The sequence below is a fragment of the Amblyomma maculatum genome, chromosome 1 (genome assembly GCF_055883805.1).
Source record: "Amblyomma maculatum isolate TAMU_Amacu chromosome 1, ASM5588380v1, whole genome shotgun sequence".
Lineage (NCBI taxonomy): Eukaryota > Metazoa > Arthropoda > Arachnida > Ixodida > Ixodidae > Amblyomma > Amblyomma maculatum.
Window position 1 is genome coordinate 191,261,513 of NC_139344.1, and position 20,878 is coordinate 191,282,390.

General features: G+C 50.1%; 1 protein-coding gene and 1 long non-coding RNA gene across 7 annotated transcripts in view; one reads left to right on the plus strand and one right to left on the minus strand.

Annotated features, from left to right (window-relative positions):
• Positions 1–20,878, minus strand: part of LOC146205237 (beta-alanine transporter-like) — a 172,059-nt gene that overhangs the window by 9,946 nt on the left and 141,235 nt on the right. The window lies entirely within an intron of this gene.
• LOC146205238 (uncharacterized) overlaps positions 18,800–20,878 on the plus strand; it is a 118,548-nt gene continuing 116,469 nt past the window's right edge. The window contains exon 1 of the long non-coding RNA XR_014701590.1: positions 18,800–20,088. This is a non-coding gene — a long non-coding RNA (uncharacterized LOC146205238). The remainder of the gene's footprint in view (positions 20,089–20,878) is intronic.

The following is a 20,878-nucleotide window of genomic DNA, read 5'->3' on the forward strand; positions in this document are numbered from 1 at the left end:
GCGCGCGTTCCGAGAGGTGTTGTGAACACCGATTTGTGCAAGGACCTTGTTAAAAGGTTTTCCAAGAATGAGCTAGGAGGAGTTCAGGATTTTGGGGCAGGTCGTTTTGAAGTGCACTTCAAAACACGGGCAGCAGTTGATCGCTTTCTAGCAGAACCTGTTGTCCATGCGAAAGGTCAAGATATCCCGTTTGAGTATCGAGGGGTGCGTACCAAAACAGTGCGCGTGTACTGTTTCGAGCTGGACCAGCCCGAAGTTCTCCTGACCAGAGAACTGGAGGCTTACGGTAAGGTATTAGGAAGAGCGATGGAGCATGTCCCGGGGTTCCCCGACGTTCCGTCAGGAAATGTCAGGGTCCGCATGGAAATGACCAGGGAGCTGCCAAACCTCTTGAAAATTGGCGAGAAAACAGTGCAGTGCGAGTACGACGGTGTAGTGCGTGTGTGCCGCAAGTGCGGCGGCGGAGGACATCTGTCCGCAGCATGCACGACGCCGCAGTGCCCGCGGTGCGCTAAGTTTGGGCACGAGACGTGCAACGCACCCTGTCCCAAGTGCGGCGGTGACCACCGGTATGCCGACTGCACTAAGCGGACGTACTCGACGGTGGCAGCGATCTCGGAGGAGCCAGAGGCACCTCCGGAGAATGTACCTTCCCTAGGTCTATCGTCCGAGGTCGTCATCACCCACGTGGAGGCAGGCCAGGACGAGGGAGACCTCGTAGCAGCCGCCGTGCCGGGTGGCGCCAACGAGGCTTCACACCGCGCGGAAGCTGACAGCGGCGCTCCCGCCACCGCGCCTGAGGTCCCAGCTGGCGGGGGCGCCAGCAGTGGAGAGGGTAAAGCTGCTTCTCCCCCTCCTCCTGCGGAGCTAGCTGACCACGCGGTCACGCCGGACGGAGTGCGACCGGCACCGGAGGAACCGGTTGTCGCAGCCGATGCAGCGGCGGCTGAGACTGACTATCTGCCCGCGCGGACAGCCAGGAAACGCCGCTTGCGCGGCGGTGTCGCCAACCGCAAGAAGCAGGGCTCGGAGCAGGACTCGGATGGGAATTCCACCGCGTCACCCTTGGAACAGCCCCTTGCCAAACGGCCGGAGGTTGAGATCACCGGTGGTCGGTTCGCGGTGCTCTCGGACGACGGCAGCTCGGACACGGAGATGGACGAAAGTGGTGAGAAGGAATCTTCAACCCCTTGTGTCCATTGTAAGAGTCTTCGCTGCGATTGTTCATTGCTATCGTCAACTACCTACCCCTCCTCGCCCGAGGCGGCATCTGACGCCTCGAGTACGGAAACCCCCCCTTAGAAAGTCTCTTGCTCCCCTCTGCTGTGTTCTCCAGCTAGCGCCCTTTCCTTTCCCAGTGTTGTTCTGTTAATAATTGGTTGCAGTGTTCCTTTAAAATAAATAAACCGCCATGGCTGCCGCTCTCACCATTGCCACATTAAATTGCCGCGGCATTTCTCGCCGTCCGAAACAAGCAGAGGTTATTGAACTCGCGCGAGCTAAGAACATAGATATACTGGTTTTGCAAGAGACTTTTGTTTATCGCTTAAGCCAGATTGGGAACTTCGACAAAACCTTTGGCACCAGATCTTTTTGGAGCTATGGAGCATCGGGCTCCCGCGGCGTTGCCATTATTTTAATGAAACGTTTTCGCGGTAAAGTCCTGCGCCACTCTAGAGATTCTGATGGCCGTGTTTTGTCTGTTGATCTTGATTGCGGCTTACGCGTGGTGAATGTGTATGCTCCATGTACGGGCTGTGACCAGGGTGCATTCTTTTCGTCTTTGGATGCATACCTGGTTGGTCCTTCCAGAGTTGTTTTTGTTGGGGACTTTAATTGCGTGCTTGATGTTACGGACCGAGTGTCCACTCGCGGTACCCCAAGGAGGCGGGACCGCAATGGGGCGCAAGCGCTTGGGGCAGTAGTGAGTGAGCTAGAGCTTGATGATGCATGGCGCTCGCTCCGCTCAGGACAGTCAGGCATGACTTGGTCTGGGAGGCGCGTGCAGAGCCGCATCGACAGGTTCTACGTTTCTCAGTCACTGGTGCCCAGCATGCAATCCATGTGGACATTTTCAACAGCCCTTAGTGACCATAAATTAGTTATTCTCCGCTTCGCTCACGGTTCGTTAGCTCCTCGCGGCAAGGGACCGTGGCGTCTCAACCCGCGATTATTATTAGATAAGGAGGTAGCGAATGACATTAAGTCTATTTTAAGCTCCGATTTGAATAATTCTCTCGATGGTGCTGATTGGGATAGAGTGAAGGCTAGTGTACGCGATTGCTGCCGGTCCTGGGGAATGCGGAGGGCACGTGAGGAGCGCGAAGAGATTAAAATAGTCTCTGATGCGATCCTCCTGGCTTCCGCGCCGCTCTCCGGGGGACCGGGGGTGACCGCTGCACTGCAGTCACTTCGAAAAGAATATCGCGCTCTCCTCCAGCGCAGATGGAATTGTTTGAGGGCCACATTGCACGCTGAAAAGTGGGAAAGGGAGACGTGGTGCAGTAGGCATCTGCTCCGACGCCACTTAGCACGCACAGAGTCGATCCTCTCAGCAGTAACTGATCCCGATACAGGTTCCATTGAAAAAACACCTGAGGGCATTTTGAAATTGGCAAGGCAGTTTTATGTTAATTTGTACACAGCTCCTCCTCCGTCAACGACCTCTTTTCCTTTTGAGAGGCCGTCAAAAATGGTAGATGTCCCAGGTGGTCCTTTAGAGGCAGAGGAAATTTTAGCAGCCATTAAGGCTTCCAATCGGAATCGTAGTCCAGGGACGGACGGCCTCCCCGTTGAGTTTTACGTCAAATTTTGGGGGCAACTGGGGGGTCCTTTCACCTCATTAGTGAATAGGCTCCTTAGTGAGGGGGCTTTGTCAGATACTCAAAGGGAGGGGCTGATCACTCTCCTGTGTAAGGACGAGTCGAGACGCACTGACCTGAGAGCCTGGCGTCCCATCACGCTCCTGAACTGCGACTACAAGCTCATCGCGAGATGCCTGTCCAAACGGTTAACATTGTTCATTAGCGACCTATTAGGTCCGTATCAGGCTTGTTGCGTTCCAGGCCGCTCCACCCAGCTTCATGGTTTCGCCCTTAGAGACCTCTTTCTTTGGGCGCAGGCGCGTAATGTATCAGGTATTCTTTGTTCATTCGACCAAGAAAAGGCATTCGACATCATTAGTCATGCCTACTTGTTCAGAGTGTTAGAGGAGGCTGGCCTCCACTCTGATTTTCAGAGGATGGTGAGAGTCTTGTACTCAAGGCCTACCTCTGCGGTAACAGTTCAAGGTATGGTTTCGCAGGCTTTCGATGTAGGCCGTGGAGTTAGACAGGGATGTCCCCTATCACCTGCTCTCTATGTGCTTGCAATCGAACCTCTCCTCCAAAGATTAGCAAAAGACTCCCAGATAGGCAGATTTCCTTTACCGCCAGGCTCTCCGCCTGTCCCCATGTTTGCCTATGCAGACGACCTGACTATCGTCGTTCCGAACGAGGCATCTGTGTGCTCCGTCCTTAACGTCATAGAAGGGTACTGCAGGGCTAGTGGGGCTAGCATGAATAAATCCAAGAGTGCCACCCTGTACATCAGGCAAGCACCGTCCAGTCCAAACCCCTCTCATGGCCTTCCTGTGAGGGATGAAGTTCGTATATTAGGTTTCCACTTCCGTTCCGACGGGTTATCTGAGACCAACTGGCCTCTTGCTAAAGAGAAGCTTGAGAAGAGAGTTAGAGAATATGGGACGTTGGCGTGCCCTCTCACGGCACGGGCTACTGTCGTTCGGTCAATTCTGTTTTCGTTCCTGACGTATGTTGCCTGCATAACACCTCTGCCGGCACGTACCAAGCTGCAGCTTGAGAGAATCCTCTTCCGTTTCCTGTGGAACGGAATGATTGATCAAATCGGGAGGCCTGTGGTGAAACAGCCTCGGGACAAGGGAGGCCTTGGCCTCCCCGACCAGGGCATAGTAACCGCAGTGCTACACGTCAGATGGACCCAGACAGCCCTGAATTCAGACATGTCCCTGACTCGAAGCTTCACCTCGTTCTTCCTGAGCACCCGCCTTCGTCTTTTTTCGCAAAGCACGTTTTCGCACTGTGTTCCCCGTTCTGGCTCTCCTTCGCCCTTTTACGCCCAAGCAGCTAACGGCTTGGAGCGACTCAGAGGCCTCCAGGCCGACATAGATATTCTGGCAGTACCGTTAAAAGATCTAGCCAATCTTTTGACGCCGAAGCTCCCCCCTAGGTATATTCAAACAGATCTGTCCAATATGCGTCCAAGCTGGAATTTGATACTGGCAGACTTTTTGGATGCAAGCAGAGCAACGTTCATGTATCGCTTTGCACACGGACGGCTTCCCATCCGCAGCAAAGCATTCACACGAGCGAGCTTGCATCCAGTCTGCCCGTTCTGTGGTGGTCGTGAAGACCTTGTGCATATCTTTACACAATGTCTTCTCCCAGCAGCCCTCCTTCGACGAGTGGCTACCTTGTTTAACATTCCAGGAGTGCCATATCAAACTGTCCGGTACCTCAACCCGTTACCCAGGCATGCTGTGAAACAGTTTGTGCTCTTGCTCGTTGAGTGCATGTACCAAGTCTGGTCTGCCAGGTGCGCCGCTGCTTTTTCGCGCAGTGTCCCAGGCCTTCATGAGGTACTCGCACGAGTCCGCAGGGAGGTCTGGTTTCACCTAAGCCGTGAGCAGCGTCACCTCAGCGAGCAAGACTTCATAGACATGTGGAGCAGGCCACCGATTATTTGCGAGGTTTCTGGGCGTACCATAACAGTATCGATATGAAGCCCTTTAAAGTTAGTGTTGTCCTTCAGGACATCCGAGGTCCAAAGAAGGTCCGGTCTCCCTGTGTTTGGCCTGCTAGCACAGCGGGGACCTTAAACGCAGTTGGCATAGTGTTCGGTGACTGCTGTGTGCGTGTCACCACACGACTGCCCCCTTGCCAGGGTATGGCCGTCATCCCAAAACAAATACCTCCGCCTCCCGGACATCCGGGAGGGGGGGGAAGTGCCGGGGATGATGTATGAATGATGACGGGTAGATAGGTTATGTGAGACCTTGAGGTGCGGCGCCCTCTGGTGCCAAACCTCCTCCCATCTGACAACGGCACCGTGTTTCTATCGCTCCTGTTATTATTATTAATTTTATTCATTCTAGCTATTTCATATCCCCTCCATACCTTTCGCATCCTAGTCCCCCTAATTTCCGCCCCACCATGGGGCTTTCTTTTTTATTTTTTAATCCGTCGTAAAAAGAAAAACCGTCTTCACGAGACGTAGCCATGGAGGGCGAAATTCACCCTGCCGCCATCCGCGCCCGACTCTTCGGCCGCCACCGCCGTGCGGGCAGTTATGACTGCTCCCGCATGCTCCGCAAGCTGTGTGAGGAGGCCTCTAAGATCCTGGAAGCCCAGGAAGAAGCGAAAAAGTTTGTGGATGCCACCGAACGGCCTCCACCCTCGGAGGGGTTTCGTACCCCCCCGCAGCGACCCTCAAGTCCTGACCTGCTCGAGGATCTGGAGGAGCACACGATTGTGCTAACCCCTGAGCCGCCAACACTCCGACGCTTCGATGCCTCCTGGGTGTCAACACCGATTACAGCAGCCCACGATTCCGCAGCTGAAGCGGACGCACATGACCCATCCATCGCGAATGGCGAGGCGGCCGACGCAGCGCAGCTTCAGGCTTCCCGCGCCGAGGAGGGCGCCGGCGATGTAGCCCACGTGGCGGAGCTTCAGAGTGCCCGCGCTGAGGAGGACGCATCCCTGACGACTGGCGAAGCAGCCGACGCGGCGCAGCTTCAGACTTCCCGCGCCGAGGAGGGCGCCGACGATGTAGCCCACGTGGCGGAGCTTCAAACTGCCCGCGCTGAGGAGGACGCACCTGACGCACACCTGACGACTGGCGAAGCAGCCGACGCGGCGCAGCTTCAGACTTCCCGCGCTGAGGAGGGCGCCGAGGATGTAGCCCACGTGGCGCAGCTTCAAACTTCCCGCGCTGAGGAGGGCGCACATGACCCACATCTGGCCACTGGGGATGTAGCCGAAATGGCGCAACTCCAAACTGCCCGCGCTGAGGGCACTGACCTCCCGCTTTCGGATACACAGGACGCCTTCACAGAGGAGAGCTGCCTGGACCGGACAGAAAGGCAATCCTCAGCTGCCCAAAGCCCTTCTGTTGATGCCCGCCCAAGGACCCAGACCAGCGGAAGCGCTCGGCGCCGCTCGCCATCGCCACCCGCCGAGCGAGCACACCTCCTTCCACAACCGAGAGATGGCGGCACCAGCGGAGCGTCAGCTCACCGGCAGCAGCACACCGGCAGGTAGCCTCCGCAGCCCAAGCGCCGCCGCCCTCGCTTTCGGCCTCTCTCCCCCCAGAGAGATCCTCCTCGCGGCTCTGCGTCGTCTGCTAGCCGAAACAACAACACGCGGTCCGCGGCAGCAACAAAAAAGGTGGGCCCTGCCGCTCGCTTTTCCCAATCTGGGACACTTGTTCCTGAGCGAAAGCATGCCTTTGACACTGTCCTGTATCGCCCAGTAGGCAAAAAGAACAATTTTCTTGCCCACCCTAGGGACAAAATTGCCGCTGAGCTGTGTAAACATAAGGATGTCAAAGCCGTCCGCGTTAACCACAGACGCAATGTGGTAGCCATTGATCTCTGCCCCAATGCCGATCTAGCTCCCCTCCTCGCTATCGAGGCCATCTGCGGCGTCGCAGTTAGAGGCAAAGAGGCGAACACAAATTCCTGCGCTGGCCTCCTCTTCGGAGTTTCGGGCGACTTCACCGATGACGAGATCGCCGCGGGGATTGAAAGTCGAGCTCCGGTCTTAGGCTGCTCTAGGAGAGGAAAAACAGTGCTCATCAGGTTCGCTGGTCTCACCCCTCCCGATGAGGTCGCTCTGTTCAAGCTCCGCAGATCAGTCCGCCCATGCAGGCCACGCCCTGTACAATGCCTTAAGTGCGGCACGCTTGGCCACGCCACCGCCGCCTGCACGCGTGATGAACGCTGTTTGCGCTGTGGAGCATCGCATGACACGCAATCCTGCGACGCAGAGAGAGCTCGCTGTCTCAACTGTGGGGGACCGCACGCAGTCACGGAGCCCCGTTGTCCTCGCTGGCAGGAAGAGCGACAGGTTGCAATTACTCTGCGCGCCTCACAGCAACCCCTAACACGCCGTGCCGCGCTGTCGCAAATTCGACAGAAAAATAACACCAGCGATCCCCCACCCAGCACCGCATCAGATCCCTCCGCCTCAGAGCGCAACCAAACTCAAAGCGACGGCTCAACCCGCTCGTACAGTGCAGCTACCCGCAGCCGAACACTGACCTCACGCCCAGACGCTCGCGATGCAGTCATCACCGCCCTGTCCACGGCTGTAAAGGCACTCATGGAGCATCTTCCACCCGATTCTCCAGCGCGTCAGCTCTGTGCTGCTGCGCTTGCTGCTCAACATGCCATAACCAATCATGGATAATCGCTTCCCGGTACATCGGCCGCGTATTTTGGAATGGAACTGCAATTCCCTGCGCCGCCGCCAAGCCGAACTGGCAGAACATCTTCCAAACCACCCTTTCGATGTTCTAGCATTCCAGGAAGCGTATGCCTATGCTGAGGACACCCGCCTACCTGACTTTATTGGGTACAGCAGCCCCTCGGACTGTGGTGCCAGTGCATGTATAGAACATCCATGTCGTAATACGACACACCCTCCTGGTCGCCCTCGTGCTGTGCTTTATGTCCGCGCTGACACCGCTCATGTAATTCACGACACAAGTGATCTGGTGAATGCTGCTTGTGAGTGTGTTGCCGCTACCATCCGCATCCGCGGCACTGACACTTCTGTAGTGAATGTTTATGTGCGTCCATCTGTCGCCTGGGACCCTTCATCTCTAACCCCATTGCTGCGACGCCTCGCACGTGACGTGATTGTGTGCGGAGACTTTAACGCGCACCACACAGTGTGGGGCTCGCAGCGCTGTGACCGCCGCGGAAAAGATCTGCTCACCGTCTCCTTAGCCGCCGGACTTCTCTGCATTAATGAAGGCCTCCCCACCTTTGCCAACTCCAGTGGCGCGCTAACGGCAATTGATGTAGCCTTCGCCTCACAGTCATGTGCGCCTGACTATGAGTGGCGACGCGCACCGGACACACACGGGTCAGACCACTTTCCGATCTCAATCTGCCCGTCGCGCTCTCGCCCGCGCACCCGCAATTACGCCGTCGTCAGGTGGGCAAAATTCCGCGAACTCTGCTCCGAGCCCCCAGAGGGAGTCAGCTTTCTGCAGCACATCGCGGAGTGTGCCAAACAATCAACAACTGTTTGCACTGTAACCATCGGCGCTCCCGTTCCTGACATTAAGCTGCTCAACCTTCGGGCCTCTCGGAGACTCGCCCAGAGACGCGCTATTCGCTCCAGACCTCCCGTAAGATGGACAGTCTACAACAGAATAGACGCTGTCTGCCGGCGACACGCTAAACGCCGTCGCAGGCAAAGCTGGGCCAGCTTGTGTACCACTCTGGACAAACCCCGCAATCAAGCGCGGGCATGGCGCATTGCGCGCGCACTTCTGTGGCCACGCCTCCCCACCTGCCCTGTCCTCGCGGTGGCCATACACCTGAGCATATCAACAGAACAGCTGGTTGAGCAGCTTGCTGAGCGCTTCGCACCTGCTGCCCCTCCTCCTCTCCCAGCAAGCCACACTGCTACGCGCCCTGCTCTCCAACAATCAGAGCAAATTCGTGCCTTGTGCGATTCGCCCTTCACCCCCCATGAACTCCGGTTGTCGCTCCTCTCTCGAAAGCGCAAATCGGCCCCTGGAGGAGACGGCATCACGTACCAAATGTTGCGCAACCTGAACGATGAGCAGCAAGCCCTCCTACTAGCAACATACAACGACATCTTTGAAACCGCTCTGGTTCCGGAGAGCTGGCGTTGCGCAATCATTGTGCCCATTTTAAAGAGAGGCAAGCCTCAGTGCTCCCTTTCTTCATATCGCCCCATTTCCCTCACGTCATCTGCGGGGAAAATCATGGAGCACATGTCACTCCGCAGACAGGAGTGGCTTGCTACGGAAAGCGGGTCCTTGGCGCCTCAGCAGAGTGGTTTTCGCCCCTTACGAGCAACTGCTGACTGCATTGCGGATGTTGTCAGCACCCTTGAAAACGCCCGCAACACCAGCCAAGTGGGATACCTCATCCTGCTCGACATCAGAAGCGCCTTCGATTGTCTTCCTCACTGGGCAGTGATCGACGCGCTAAAAAACATTGGTGCGACCGGCCGCCTCCTGAACTTCGTCAGTGCGTTCCTCAGCGAGCGAACACTCTCCGTGAAGGTGGGCAACACCTGTAGTGCCCCCCGTCCAGTGCCATGCGGTGTCCCTCAGGGAAGTGTGCTGAGCCCTTTCCTATTCAACATCGTGCTGGCTCAACTACCCTTGTGTCTCCCCCGTGCTGTGCGCGAGTTTGTGCGCGTGTGTGTGTACGCGGACGATGTCGCCCTGTTCGCATCATCAACAACCCGCAGCAACGCCTCATCGCTTCGCGACCTTCAGCGTGCGCTCGATGCTGTCACCGCGTTTATTCGCAGTGTCGGCCTCGCAGTGTCGGCCGAAAAAACTGAAGCCCTGCTCTACCATCCCCGTGGTGCTGCAGCCCGCAACAAAACACGCCCTCTTCGCCTGGACGGAACCCCCCTGCCTTGGCGCACAACGGTTGTTTACCTCGGCCTCAAAATTGATGCCCGCATCACCTGGCGCCCTGCGGTGGATAAAGTGTGCGCAGACACTAAGCGCATAGGTAAACTAGCGCTTCGTCTCCTTGCCATAGGTGAAGGAGCCTCTCCCCCGCTCTGTGCAAGAATCCATGAAGCGATCGCCTCAGCCAGAGCATTGTATGCCCTTCCCCTGCTCAGCCTCAGCCCTCTCCAATGGAAAAGACTGGACACATGCCATAGGAACGCCATACGACACATATATGGTCTCCCCAACGGATCTCAGGTGGCAGCGACCTATGCAGAAACCCGCACCATCCCCCTCTCACTAAGAGCACTCAAAACTGCCCTCAACCACATCGAGCGGCTTCACCGAGCACAAGATGGCTCTGAACTTCTTCGCAGAATTTCAGCCAAACCCAACACACGCATCGGTCGTGTCATGTGCCTCTTCCGTGAGATACTGGGCCCCCCTCCACCGCCCCTTGCTGCTCCACAACCCCCACATGAAATCTGTCCGCCCCGCATCTATCAGGGTCTCCCAGGTGTGAAGAGCAAGCGAAACACGCCCGTATGCGCCCTTCAGCAAGAGGCCGCATCCAAAATCCACACGGATTTTCGTCACCGGACTCTCATCTTTACTGATGGGTCAGTCCGTCAGCAAGAAAAATCCGCAGCCGCCGCATGTGTGATTCCCGACTTGGACACCTCTAAATTAGGCAGGCTACACTTCCCTTCCTCGTCACAAACAGCTGAGATAGCTGCACTCAATCTGGCAGCCACCCTTCTCCTGGAAAGCCCTGAAATTAAAAATGCTGCCATTCTCACCGATTCGAGGGCAGCGCTTCAGGCCCTTGCGCAGCCTAGCAAAGGACCTCGCCTACTGCAAGTGTGCGCACGCAATTTCCAACGCCTCGCAGAATCCGGCTGCGATACAGTCCTACAATGGATCCCATCGCACTGTGGGATAGGTGGCAACGAACTTGCTGACGAGCTCGCTCGATCAGCCCACCACCCGTCCGTTCCCATGTGCGCGGACAACACCACGTATGACTGTGCTCGTCTTGCAATCGCGCGACACACCATTTCCCACCACCCTGACCCTCGCATCGCCAGCGGCCACCCCTTCCGTGCAGTTAACACCCGCCTCTTCGCCCGGAGAGACTATGTTCTGCTGTTGCGCCTCCGCATCGGATGTGTTTGGACCGGTGTGCGCGCTAGCCGACTACGAGGAATGTCTCCCCTGTGTGCGTCGTGCGGTGACGCAGAAACACTCGAACACGTTCTGTGTATGTGCCCTGCGTACTCGCAACCGCGACACCTCCTACGGGAAGGTTACCGAAATCTTGGACTCCCCTGTGCCAACACATGTGAGATCCTTCACCCGTCTGGCCCTTCCCACAAAGTGCAAAGTGCCCTCAAAGTGCTCCTGTTATTCCTACGGGACAGTGGACTAAGTGCAAAACTGTGAACACTTTCCATCTTCCCCTAGTGCGCAAATTATTGCCAGCAACTCTCACCAATTCAGTGTGCCACTCCCGCGCTATTCCCCGCATAGCACCAGTTCCATTCTTTTTTTTTTTTTTTAATTATTAATCTGTTTCTTTTTTTTTTTTTTTTATTTAAGTCCTATAAGGCCCCTTTTGCACAAGGACCTTCTCTCACTCCTGCGCGCAACCAACTGCCCGCAAATCGTCTAGCTTTTATCTGTAGCAATTTATGTAATCCCCACAGAATCCTTTTTTTTTTTTTCTCCCCATCCTTTTTTTTTTTTTTTCTGTGTCTGTGTTTACCATCATTAATTCTTCCGTTATATACCCCATAAGGTCCCATGCACCTTCTGCAAAGGCCCTATCTGCCCCATTTCAAATAATCCCCTCACACTACTTTTTTTTTTTTCCTCTGTTCCTTTTTTTTTTTTTTTTTTTTTTTTTTTAGTATTATCAATTCTTAATTTATATATTCCATAAGGTCCCATGCACCTTCTGCAAAGGCCCTTCCTTCCCATCCTATCTCTTCCATTTCATATAATCCCCTCAGACTACTTTTTTTTTTTTTTTTCTCTGTTCTTCTTTTTTTTTTTTTTTCTCAGTTTAGTATTATCAATTCTTAATTTATATATTCCATAAGGTCCCATGCACCTTCTGCAAAGGCCCTTCCTTCCCATCCTATCTCTTCCATTTCAAATAATCCTCTCAGACTACCTTTTTTTTTTTTTTTTTTTTTTTACTACTTTCTTATTATTATTATCCTATATCCTCCTATTTTATCCCACAAGGCTCTTTGCCCCTTCTGCAAGGCCCCACTCCTCCCCCCGCGCGCATCCAATTGCTCGCATAAGCATCCATGACATTCCAAATCTCCCTATCAGATTTTCTTTTTTTTTTTTCCCTTTCTTTAAATTTCACAATTATCTCTACATATGTCATGAAGGCTTTCTCCTTTGCGCGGCACGCCCCCGCTTCAAAATCCAACAATCCTTGTTGTACAAGTATTTGCCCTTCCATGTTTGGCATTTTTTCTCCAGGGGTCCTCGACATTGACTACCAACGACAACGCTTTCACTCCCCCTTCCTCTTCCCTCTTTCATTCCCCCTTCCCCTCTACTCGGCCCCGTTGCGGTGTATCCCTGCATGTACAGGAGACAGTTATAGGGCCGTGTAATCTCCCCCTTCTCTTCCCCCCTCAACAAGAATCTCATTATATTAAACGTGCGGGCCGCATGCGTGCGGAGCGGGTCAAAAAAGCAACCGTACAGCGGCCTTTAAAAGCATGCTGTCGTCTGCTCCGCGCTGCTCTCCAGCACGTGTTTGCCCGCGCGCACTCGGTTGTTTCTCTCCTCCTCCGGCCGCATTCTGGCTGCCGTCGCGCTCCAACAAAGGAGGCAAGAAAAAAAAACTGGAATGAAAAAGTGACGGCGCGCTTTTTCGCAAAACTCGTGAAAGTGTTTTTCGCTCTTCTCTCTTTCGTATTGAAACGATGGTTGTCGTTTTTTTTTTTTTTTTTTTTTTTTTTTAGGTATCTCGTACCGCTCGTATCTCGCACCTCTGTTTGTAACTGGCGGTGCCGCAGCAGCCATCGCAGAACCAAGTCGGCCTCAAGAAACAGATATATGTCATTAATGCCATCACTCGGCGCTTATAAAGGGAAAACACATACGTTAATCGTTCTATCCTCATACGCGACCTGCTTTGGGAGCTCAAAACTGCGCATTCGCTAGAGGAAATAACTGAACTAGGGATTGCACAGCGCCTAAAACGTCTGTCCCCAAAGAGTTGAATAGGCCCCTTTCAAGTGAGCAGTCACAAATGGAAAGGAAGCTCCCCAACCAGCGCCCGGAGCACTCGTCGCTGTGTACACGCGTATCAATTCTCAACGAGAAGGCTTGACCCTTCATTCTCTGAACAACATGGAAGAGACATCAAGAGGTGCCGCCTCAAGTCCTTCAAAATACCTGTCGCTTGCCTCTGCCTTCGAGTACCGAATTCGCGTTCATGTGTTTTTTTTTTTAGTCTGAGCCTGCCAACAAGCGCTCTTTGAAAACAATGTCCGCGGCGATCAATTAATCATAATTTCTCACTTTCGAAAGCACCGATAAAAAGCGTGCCTCCAGCCAGCCTCTATGTCAGCCGGGGCACAGAAAAAAGCAAAAATAAGAAACACCACTGGCAAAGAGCGCCGGCTTTGCACGCACAGACGCACGACCATCCCCCCCTCGTCCTCACTCTCCTTCTCCCGCTCCGCTTGCACGCGCGGCTGCCTGTAGCACGCGCTCCCGAGCGAGCGGGCTGCGCAGACTCCGCAGACAGCCGCGCGCTGCGCGGGTGCGCGTAGGTTTTGTAGTTCCGCTCCGCTGGAAACCGAGCGCTGGCGTCGCGGAGCAAACTCCAGCTTTGGTGCGGCTACTATCTTTCCGCGCTTGGTGCCTTCCGCGGCTCGGCTCGCGGCAGCAGTTTTTTTCCTTGTGTGTGCGAGTGCGCGCAGTATGCTCGGATACCTTCACCAACCTGTGTGCGCTGCAAGGTCATCGATTGCGCAGTTGTGCCAATTCCTAGTGTCAAAGGATTGTCACCTTTGACGCAACAGTGGTTCATGGCAATAACACATCAAGACGGACGACCCCGGCGAAAGCGACCGCATTTGGAAGTGAGTACAGCGATCGCGTTTCGTAAAAATCTGCACAGCGGAGATTATATGAATATGTATGCGTGACATAGGAGTGAATCTACTGACACATTTTAACACGAGAGCGTTAAGGAATTCGTTACTCCGATAACCAGGCGTAGTCGGCGCAGTGGCGTCCGTGCGTGTATGTCGAGTGCCATAAAGAAGGTGCTACCGTGTTCCACTCTTGCAATTTTGCGAAGCTTATAACCAACCTCCTTGTTTTTGGTAATCCAAGGCGTTGGTTGAACAGACTGTCTTCAAAGAATTAAGGTTTTTTTTTTTTTTTTTTTTTTTTTTAACATGCTTGTCTTCGCAAGTGGCGCGCTCTACTCTCATATTACTTATTACAGGCTGTGGGGACAGTCTGAGCTGCAGCGCAAACACCTAATGCATAACTGCCGTGTACAATGTGATAATCGCTCAAGCTCGCGAGCTTGAAAGTGGTTGTGCCCCACTACAAGAAAACAGAATTTCAGATAGTGGTTGCCTTTTCTGTGCTTGAAATTATTAAAGCGCGTGTTATTAGCGTATTTTAATTTAGGTATGGCCTGTATGATACTGCCTTCTGAACTGTTTAGCTTATTTTTTTTTCTTCGCATCGTAACATCAGTTCATGTACTGTTTGGATTTGGTTGTTATAGTCCGCTGCTTTCCCCAAAAAACAAGTAGTTCCCTAGTAGTAATTATTTAACTTGTTTCCTTTTTTAGGTGTGAGGATAAAGCAATTTATTTTCGTGTTCAGTACTAATATTAAACAGGAAGAGTGCACTAGAGGATTGAGGCAATATTGTGGAAGCTGTTCATTGGGCTGTAAATCCTTATGAATCACCAACTAGCGGTCCGATTGGATCTCCCTACAGCTTTATCCGTGAACCTGCCAGGTATAAAACATGTTCATGCATGAAATTAAGCTTGCAGTAAATTTCAGTGCTGTGTATATTGGTTTACTTTGTGTGCTCTATATATCTTGTTCCTGGCCACTGCTGTATATTGATGTTTCACTGTAGTAAGGCTGTTGAATGATAATTGCAGGAATTTCGCCAGGGACCTGGATGCCTTGTGAGCAAGCCGGGACCTGCCAGGGACTGAGCTGGATGCCATGATAAGACTCTATATCTATAATCTTTCTTAATAAATTGATCAGACCACCTGACAATTGCTTCCTGTCATTGTAGGATCATCTGGTGCCTGACAATTGTAGCTGACCAATGGGTGTCTGTCAGTTGGAATGGTCCATTTGGTGCCTACCCGTTGGGGCTGACCATTTGGTGTTGGCCAATTGGAATAGCTCAGTTGGTATTTTCCAATCGGTATTCTTCAAAAGTGCCGAAAACACATTAGGGAATTTCCAATTGATTCCAATTGATGATTTCCAATTGGAATGCAATAGTTATTTTTTTGCCTGGGCCGCGCTCAAGCCATCCGGCATGTTGCAATCTATTAAGCCACTCCTGACATGATTCGAGAAAGTGGGTATGGACCTTTTAGGTCCATTTCCTTTATCCTCGAACGGCCACAAGGGGATCGTAATCGCCATGGACTGCCACAGACTACTTGACACGCTACACTGAAATAAAGGTGAAGTTGTTCACTTTTTTATCAACGACATTGTGCTTAGACGCAGTGCACTGTCGACCATCATTACTGACCGAGGCAAGGTTTTAACAGCTCGGCTGCTGCAGGACACCTTAACTCAGCCATACCGATTTCTTTCTTCTCACCTTGTCATCGAGGTGATGTTTTCCTTTCGCGTGCATGAGGGGGGTGGGGGGATAATGCCACGTGCCTAGCACCGCACGGCCGCCGCGCTTGAGAACAGCGACGATGTTGTGACCGTTGGCTCGAGAGGCGTGCTGGGGGCTGAACCCTGATATCAGTGCTGGAAGCCGACGCTCCTTGGGGCTTGTCTTGACAATATTTTGTACAGTCTAAATGTTTGGGTTTGCCACACCATGTGCCATGCCTAAAATTAGTGGCTCTGTACAGAAATGTGCATGCATACCGTAATTTACTTGTTTGAGGCTGTAATAAAACCGAAACATTTGACAATTTTATATGTATCCAAACGCAAATCGTACGTAACTTCCACGTAGCACACAAAGGTTGAGAAATGACTTCATGTGTAGCTTGTTTGGACTCGACAGGTATAATTGCCTGCAAGAATTTCGCATTTATGAGTGCATCACTTTGTTTTGATATTTCAGGGTTGAAAAGGAGGTGTCAGTAGACTCAAAGGAAGCTTATTTGCAAAGACTCAGGAGGATGTTGCTGGACAGTCCAAGTCACCTCTGCCGCCTGGGTATGTGGCTGACGAGAATGGAAGCTTCTATCTTTTCCAAGATAATGCGTATTACCCAATTGTATACTTCTGATCTTGTTACCGAGGGGAACCTTGCTGATTGAAAAATGCAGACATGCTCTGCTATTGATGTCAGATTAGCAGTGAAGGTGGTAGAGTGATCTAGTCTCAGTTCCCTACTGTAGCTCAGCTGAATGGCATTTAGCTTTGGTGATTAAGTTTTATTAATGTCAACTGACGCTAATGAGACTCATGAATTGTGTATTGACTATGGTAGCATGCACAGTGTTCTAGCGTATGGCCATGAATGGTAGAAATGGTACGTCTAATTTGCTTCTCTAGCAAGTATTGTTTCTTCAGCTGCCGTAAAATTTGTTTATTTCTTCCCCAAATGTTTCTGGGCTGGGATCTCTCCTTGCTACACTGGAGAGAAATAAAACTAAAAATTATTGAATTTGGTAATAACATACTGATTAAACTGGCTAATGCATCTCTGTACTCCCTATGGTATCCTCTTGTTTCCATAGATTATTTGGTAGGTGTTTGTTCTCAGCCTCACCTGGATCCCATAGCACTCCACTACGGTACCTCTTTCTCTCTCACTCCCGCCTTTCCTTCCCATATAGCACAGCTTGTGTGTTCGGCGAGAAGTGTGAAGGATACCGTACGTTTCTTTTCATGTAGTACACAGATTTTCAATTTACGCAGTTATTTGCAAGGCACCCATGTACTGTGCAATGTCAGTGCACATTGAAGAACCCCAGGTGGTTGAAATTTCCAGAGCCCTCCACACTATGGCATCTCTCAGCCTGAGTTGCTTAACCCTATAAGCTAAACAAATTAAGCTAAACTAAATGTCTTCAGTTGGTTTGTTTTTTTTGGGGGAAAAAAAGCGCAGTATCTGCTTCACCCCTCAGTGGATACCGACACAAAGTGGACATATTACAAATGTTAGACAATTTTGCTAGGCTCTGAATCTCCGAATTAGTGCATATGTGTTTTACAAATCAAGTCCTCGTAGTCCTGTGTGCACTTTTTATTTTATGTAGATATTGCAGTCAATGAAACTTGAAACCTTTGGCTTTATTAAAGGAGAAAAATGACTCTGATATTGTTTGGGCAGAGGCTGTTTCTCTTATTTTTTCACTGGTGCATATGACACCCCCTGGAAAAATATTTCTGGCTATGCTCCTAGTCTGTAATGCTTTGTTTCCTGCTTGTCAAAAGCACTAAACAATGCTTTACTAATGCATGTACCAGAATAACATAGTTATGGTAGCCGTGGTACCGTCCAAGGTGGCAGAGCCAATAATTAAATTTTGTTTAGCCTTTATAGTTTGTTCAGGGTGGCAGACCTGTGCACATTAGGTCAAAATTTGTATTTCCCCAGCATTTGAATGTGGCATAACACTACTGCCAGTCCTGCTTAGATGTTCTTATGATGGCATATTTTGTGGGCATCAAATGTGTAGGGTTATTATGTCTGTTTATTTACTATTATACTGCAATCTTTGAAGAAAGCATTTTGCCTGTTGGCGATATAACAAAAAAAAAAAAAAAAGATTAATTTTAAGTCTGCAAGAAACTGAAACCAGCTAGAAATACAAAAAACTTATACTTAAAAACTGAGCTTAGAAAAGTTCCTCAAGCTGGTGATGTTTTCCTGTCAAACAGTTTGGTGAGTGCTGCGTGCATGCATTTTGTGTAGCGTCACACTGGGAGTAGGTGTAGTTTTTGCTCACTGGGATGCAATGAGAGAACATGTCTTGTGTGAAAGAAGACTTGCTCATAAAAGCAGAGGAAAATGCATCTGTGCTTAGTGGATGTCGTAAAATGTGCGTAATTATTCCATACAGTAGTCAACTGTCAAGTTTTGCATGGAAATAAATCCCATGCTCTCGCTGCTTATAACAATTCATCAGTTTCAAAAAAGGGAGAAATTGTAGTCTCACATGCTAATAAAAAGCTTTAATTAAATGGGCCGGGCCAGATTTATTGCTGGCACATTTGTATTTTGCAGTGTTAGCTGTTCAAGGCAAACGCTTCTGTGCGAACCATGTTTGTTGTCATCATTGTCGCAGAGCATCCATGCAGCTGAGGGTAATCAGAACGAGGGTGACACCTAGCATAGGGCGCTATGCCACTGGGGTGCTGTAATGAGACCACCTGTGCTCATAGTGCCTCATGGCAACTTTCTGAATTCAAACAGAGGGAAGGTTCCCAGGAAAATCATGTTTGTGTTCATACTCATTTCACGTCTGGGTAGCCAGATGTGACTGGGAGGACACCTTGTATGACATCCCGCACAGGTTACATCTTTCTTTCTCCCTCCCCCTAGTTGTTACCAAATGTGCTCATGTCTCTTTTAAAACAAAAAGTGGCTTTTTGACAGCTGTTAAAAATATCCCTTTAGGTTCAACAACATTATGCTTCTTTCTGTGCACACAGTGTGTTCGAGTCAAAAGTAGAAAAAGAAAATGAAAAGGCACTGTATGATCAGTAACTTGTTTCCTTTTTTCCCTTCAGAAAAAAGAAGCCAGGTGGAGCAGGAAATCTGCTGAACCAGCTGTTCAGCAAGAAGCAAAAATTAGTACACTGGTTAGTGTTGACCTTCTCTTTTACGTAGTAAGAATGCTGATCAGTTTAGAATGCAGAACACATTTCATTGTTTAACACTATTGATGGTCAGGATTTTTTTATGATAGGTCATTCTAACTTTGGTACTCGTAATCGCATTATGTATGCTGACCCTGTAATTTGCTGTTTTCTTTTTTCTTTTTTTATCATAAAATGAAAGCCAGGAGCAAGTAATCAGTGTAAAATTCAGTTTGGACTTAACCCTGTTTAACTGACCTACAGTGTTTAGCCTTGCTTACTCTGTCTTGGCTGCCTTTCAACCCTTGCTCAGTTTCCTTTGACTTTTTTTTACCCATCTTCTGCACCTTGTTCTGTCTGTAAACCATAAAACATTTTCTAGACAGCACTGCGCAGAGGCTCCATGAGTGCCATTGTGTAGTCACCAAAGCCATTTTATCATGCACTTTGTGGCATCGTTTCATGAACCAACAATGTTTTCAACACGATAGTGGTTACAACTCATAACTTCTTGGAGTCTTGTATATCCATTGTCAAAAGGAAGGCAACTTTGTTGAATATAAATTGAATTTCCTTGAATCCAAAGCCAAATGGTCGAGGTTTGTTGTGCACCATGTAATTCATAGAACCACATTTAGACTGAATACACATCTGTTCAGCAATGCATAAAATATTGGCGACTAAAATTGACGTTTTTGACGAGCATTGCCTTCCATTTACTTTTTGATGGTACCTGTACTGGTAAGGTATTGCATTGGTGCTGAGTTATTGATTTGCTGAGATCATGAAATGAAAACAGTATGCAATATGGCTGGTTATTTGGGGGAAAAAAACCTTTCATTATCGTCCAAGATTTGCATCCAGGATAATGTTTTTTTTTCTTTCTTTTTGTGCCTTGGAAGGGGGACGACTATATACCACCTGTGTTACTGCTTGGACAGACTTTGTTATTCTTCTTGCATGTAATATGAAAAGTGAGAGGCCTGATGCATTCTTAGCTGCTTCGTTGATGAGGTTCTTTGTTGTAGAAGCATAGAAGGGTCAGGGTGTGGGCTAGTGGGTAATTAAACTATGGCCACCCCAATGGTGACTTCCAAATTTAGTTGGGGTGCGCCCAGAATTTGGCATGCTTTTGCTTTTGTAGTTCATGATTGATTGTGCCCTGATGTAGTACAAGCTAGTACAAGCTTCAGTGTAGAGCTCCGCTCTCTAACAGGCAGGAAAAGTCAAAACTGGACTGGGACAGCTACAAGCAGAGTGAAGGCATTGCAGAGGATCTGCAGAATACAATCGAGGCAACGACGGGTAAGTAACTGTAGCATTTTCCCACACTCTTATTTGCCGACCCATGTCTGTTTACTTGATTTTGTCCTTGGGGCTTGTTTTTTGAGGAACTTTGAGAAATACAGTCACGCAGACTTGAAGTCATTTGTAGAGATAAGCTGCGTAAGTACACAAGTGGTTCTTGCTATATTTCAGGAGATTTGAACTTTGCTTCAGTGGCATGACAAATGACACCCATTTCGATCATTGGTATACCTCCTATAGTATTTGCTGATCTTATACTGCTATGAAACAGTCAACGTAAAAGCATGGGCTGCCTGATGTCAAGTTAATAGAAATGACAACAGAAATCTGCATTCGATTTTAGATTTTTTAAAACATTATTTTCCGTCCTTCTAATTGGCAGGAAAGGCCAATGAAAAATTTTGATCAAGTCTCACTCCACATACAGCTGACAGTGACAAGGCAGCAGAATCAGTGTACTGTATACTATAGAAAAGGAACGAAGCTTTGGCAGTTTCTGTGAAAGGCAGAACAAAGTAACCGAGGTACAATAAAGGTAGGGGTATACAAAAAGGGCAGTGGTGAAATAATGTGTATATTGGTATTTATAAAAAAAAATTGTTTTTCTATAATTTTGCCAACTTAGTTGGGACTAAGGTTTAACTGCAGGGTTGGCAGCTGTAATTTTTTCTTCAGAATTTTAATGACCATTATGGTTTGTGTCACTGCAGGTGGGTGGAGCAAATGTGGGTTAAAATGAAGAAGCAGTGTTAAGGCATTGATCTGTTATATTCCCTGTGATCACGTG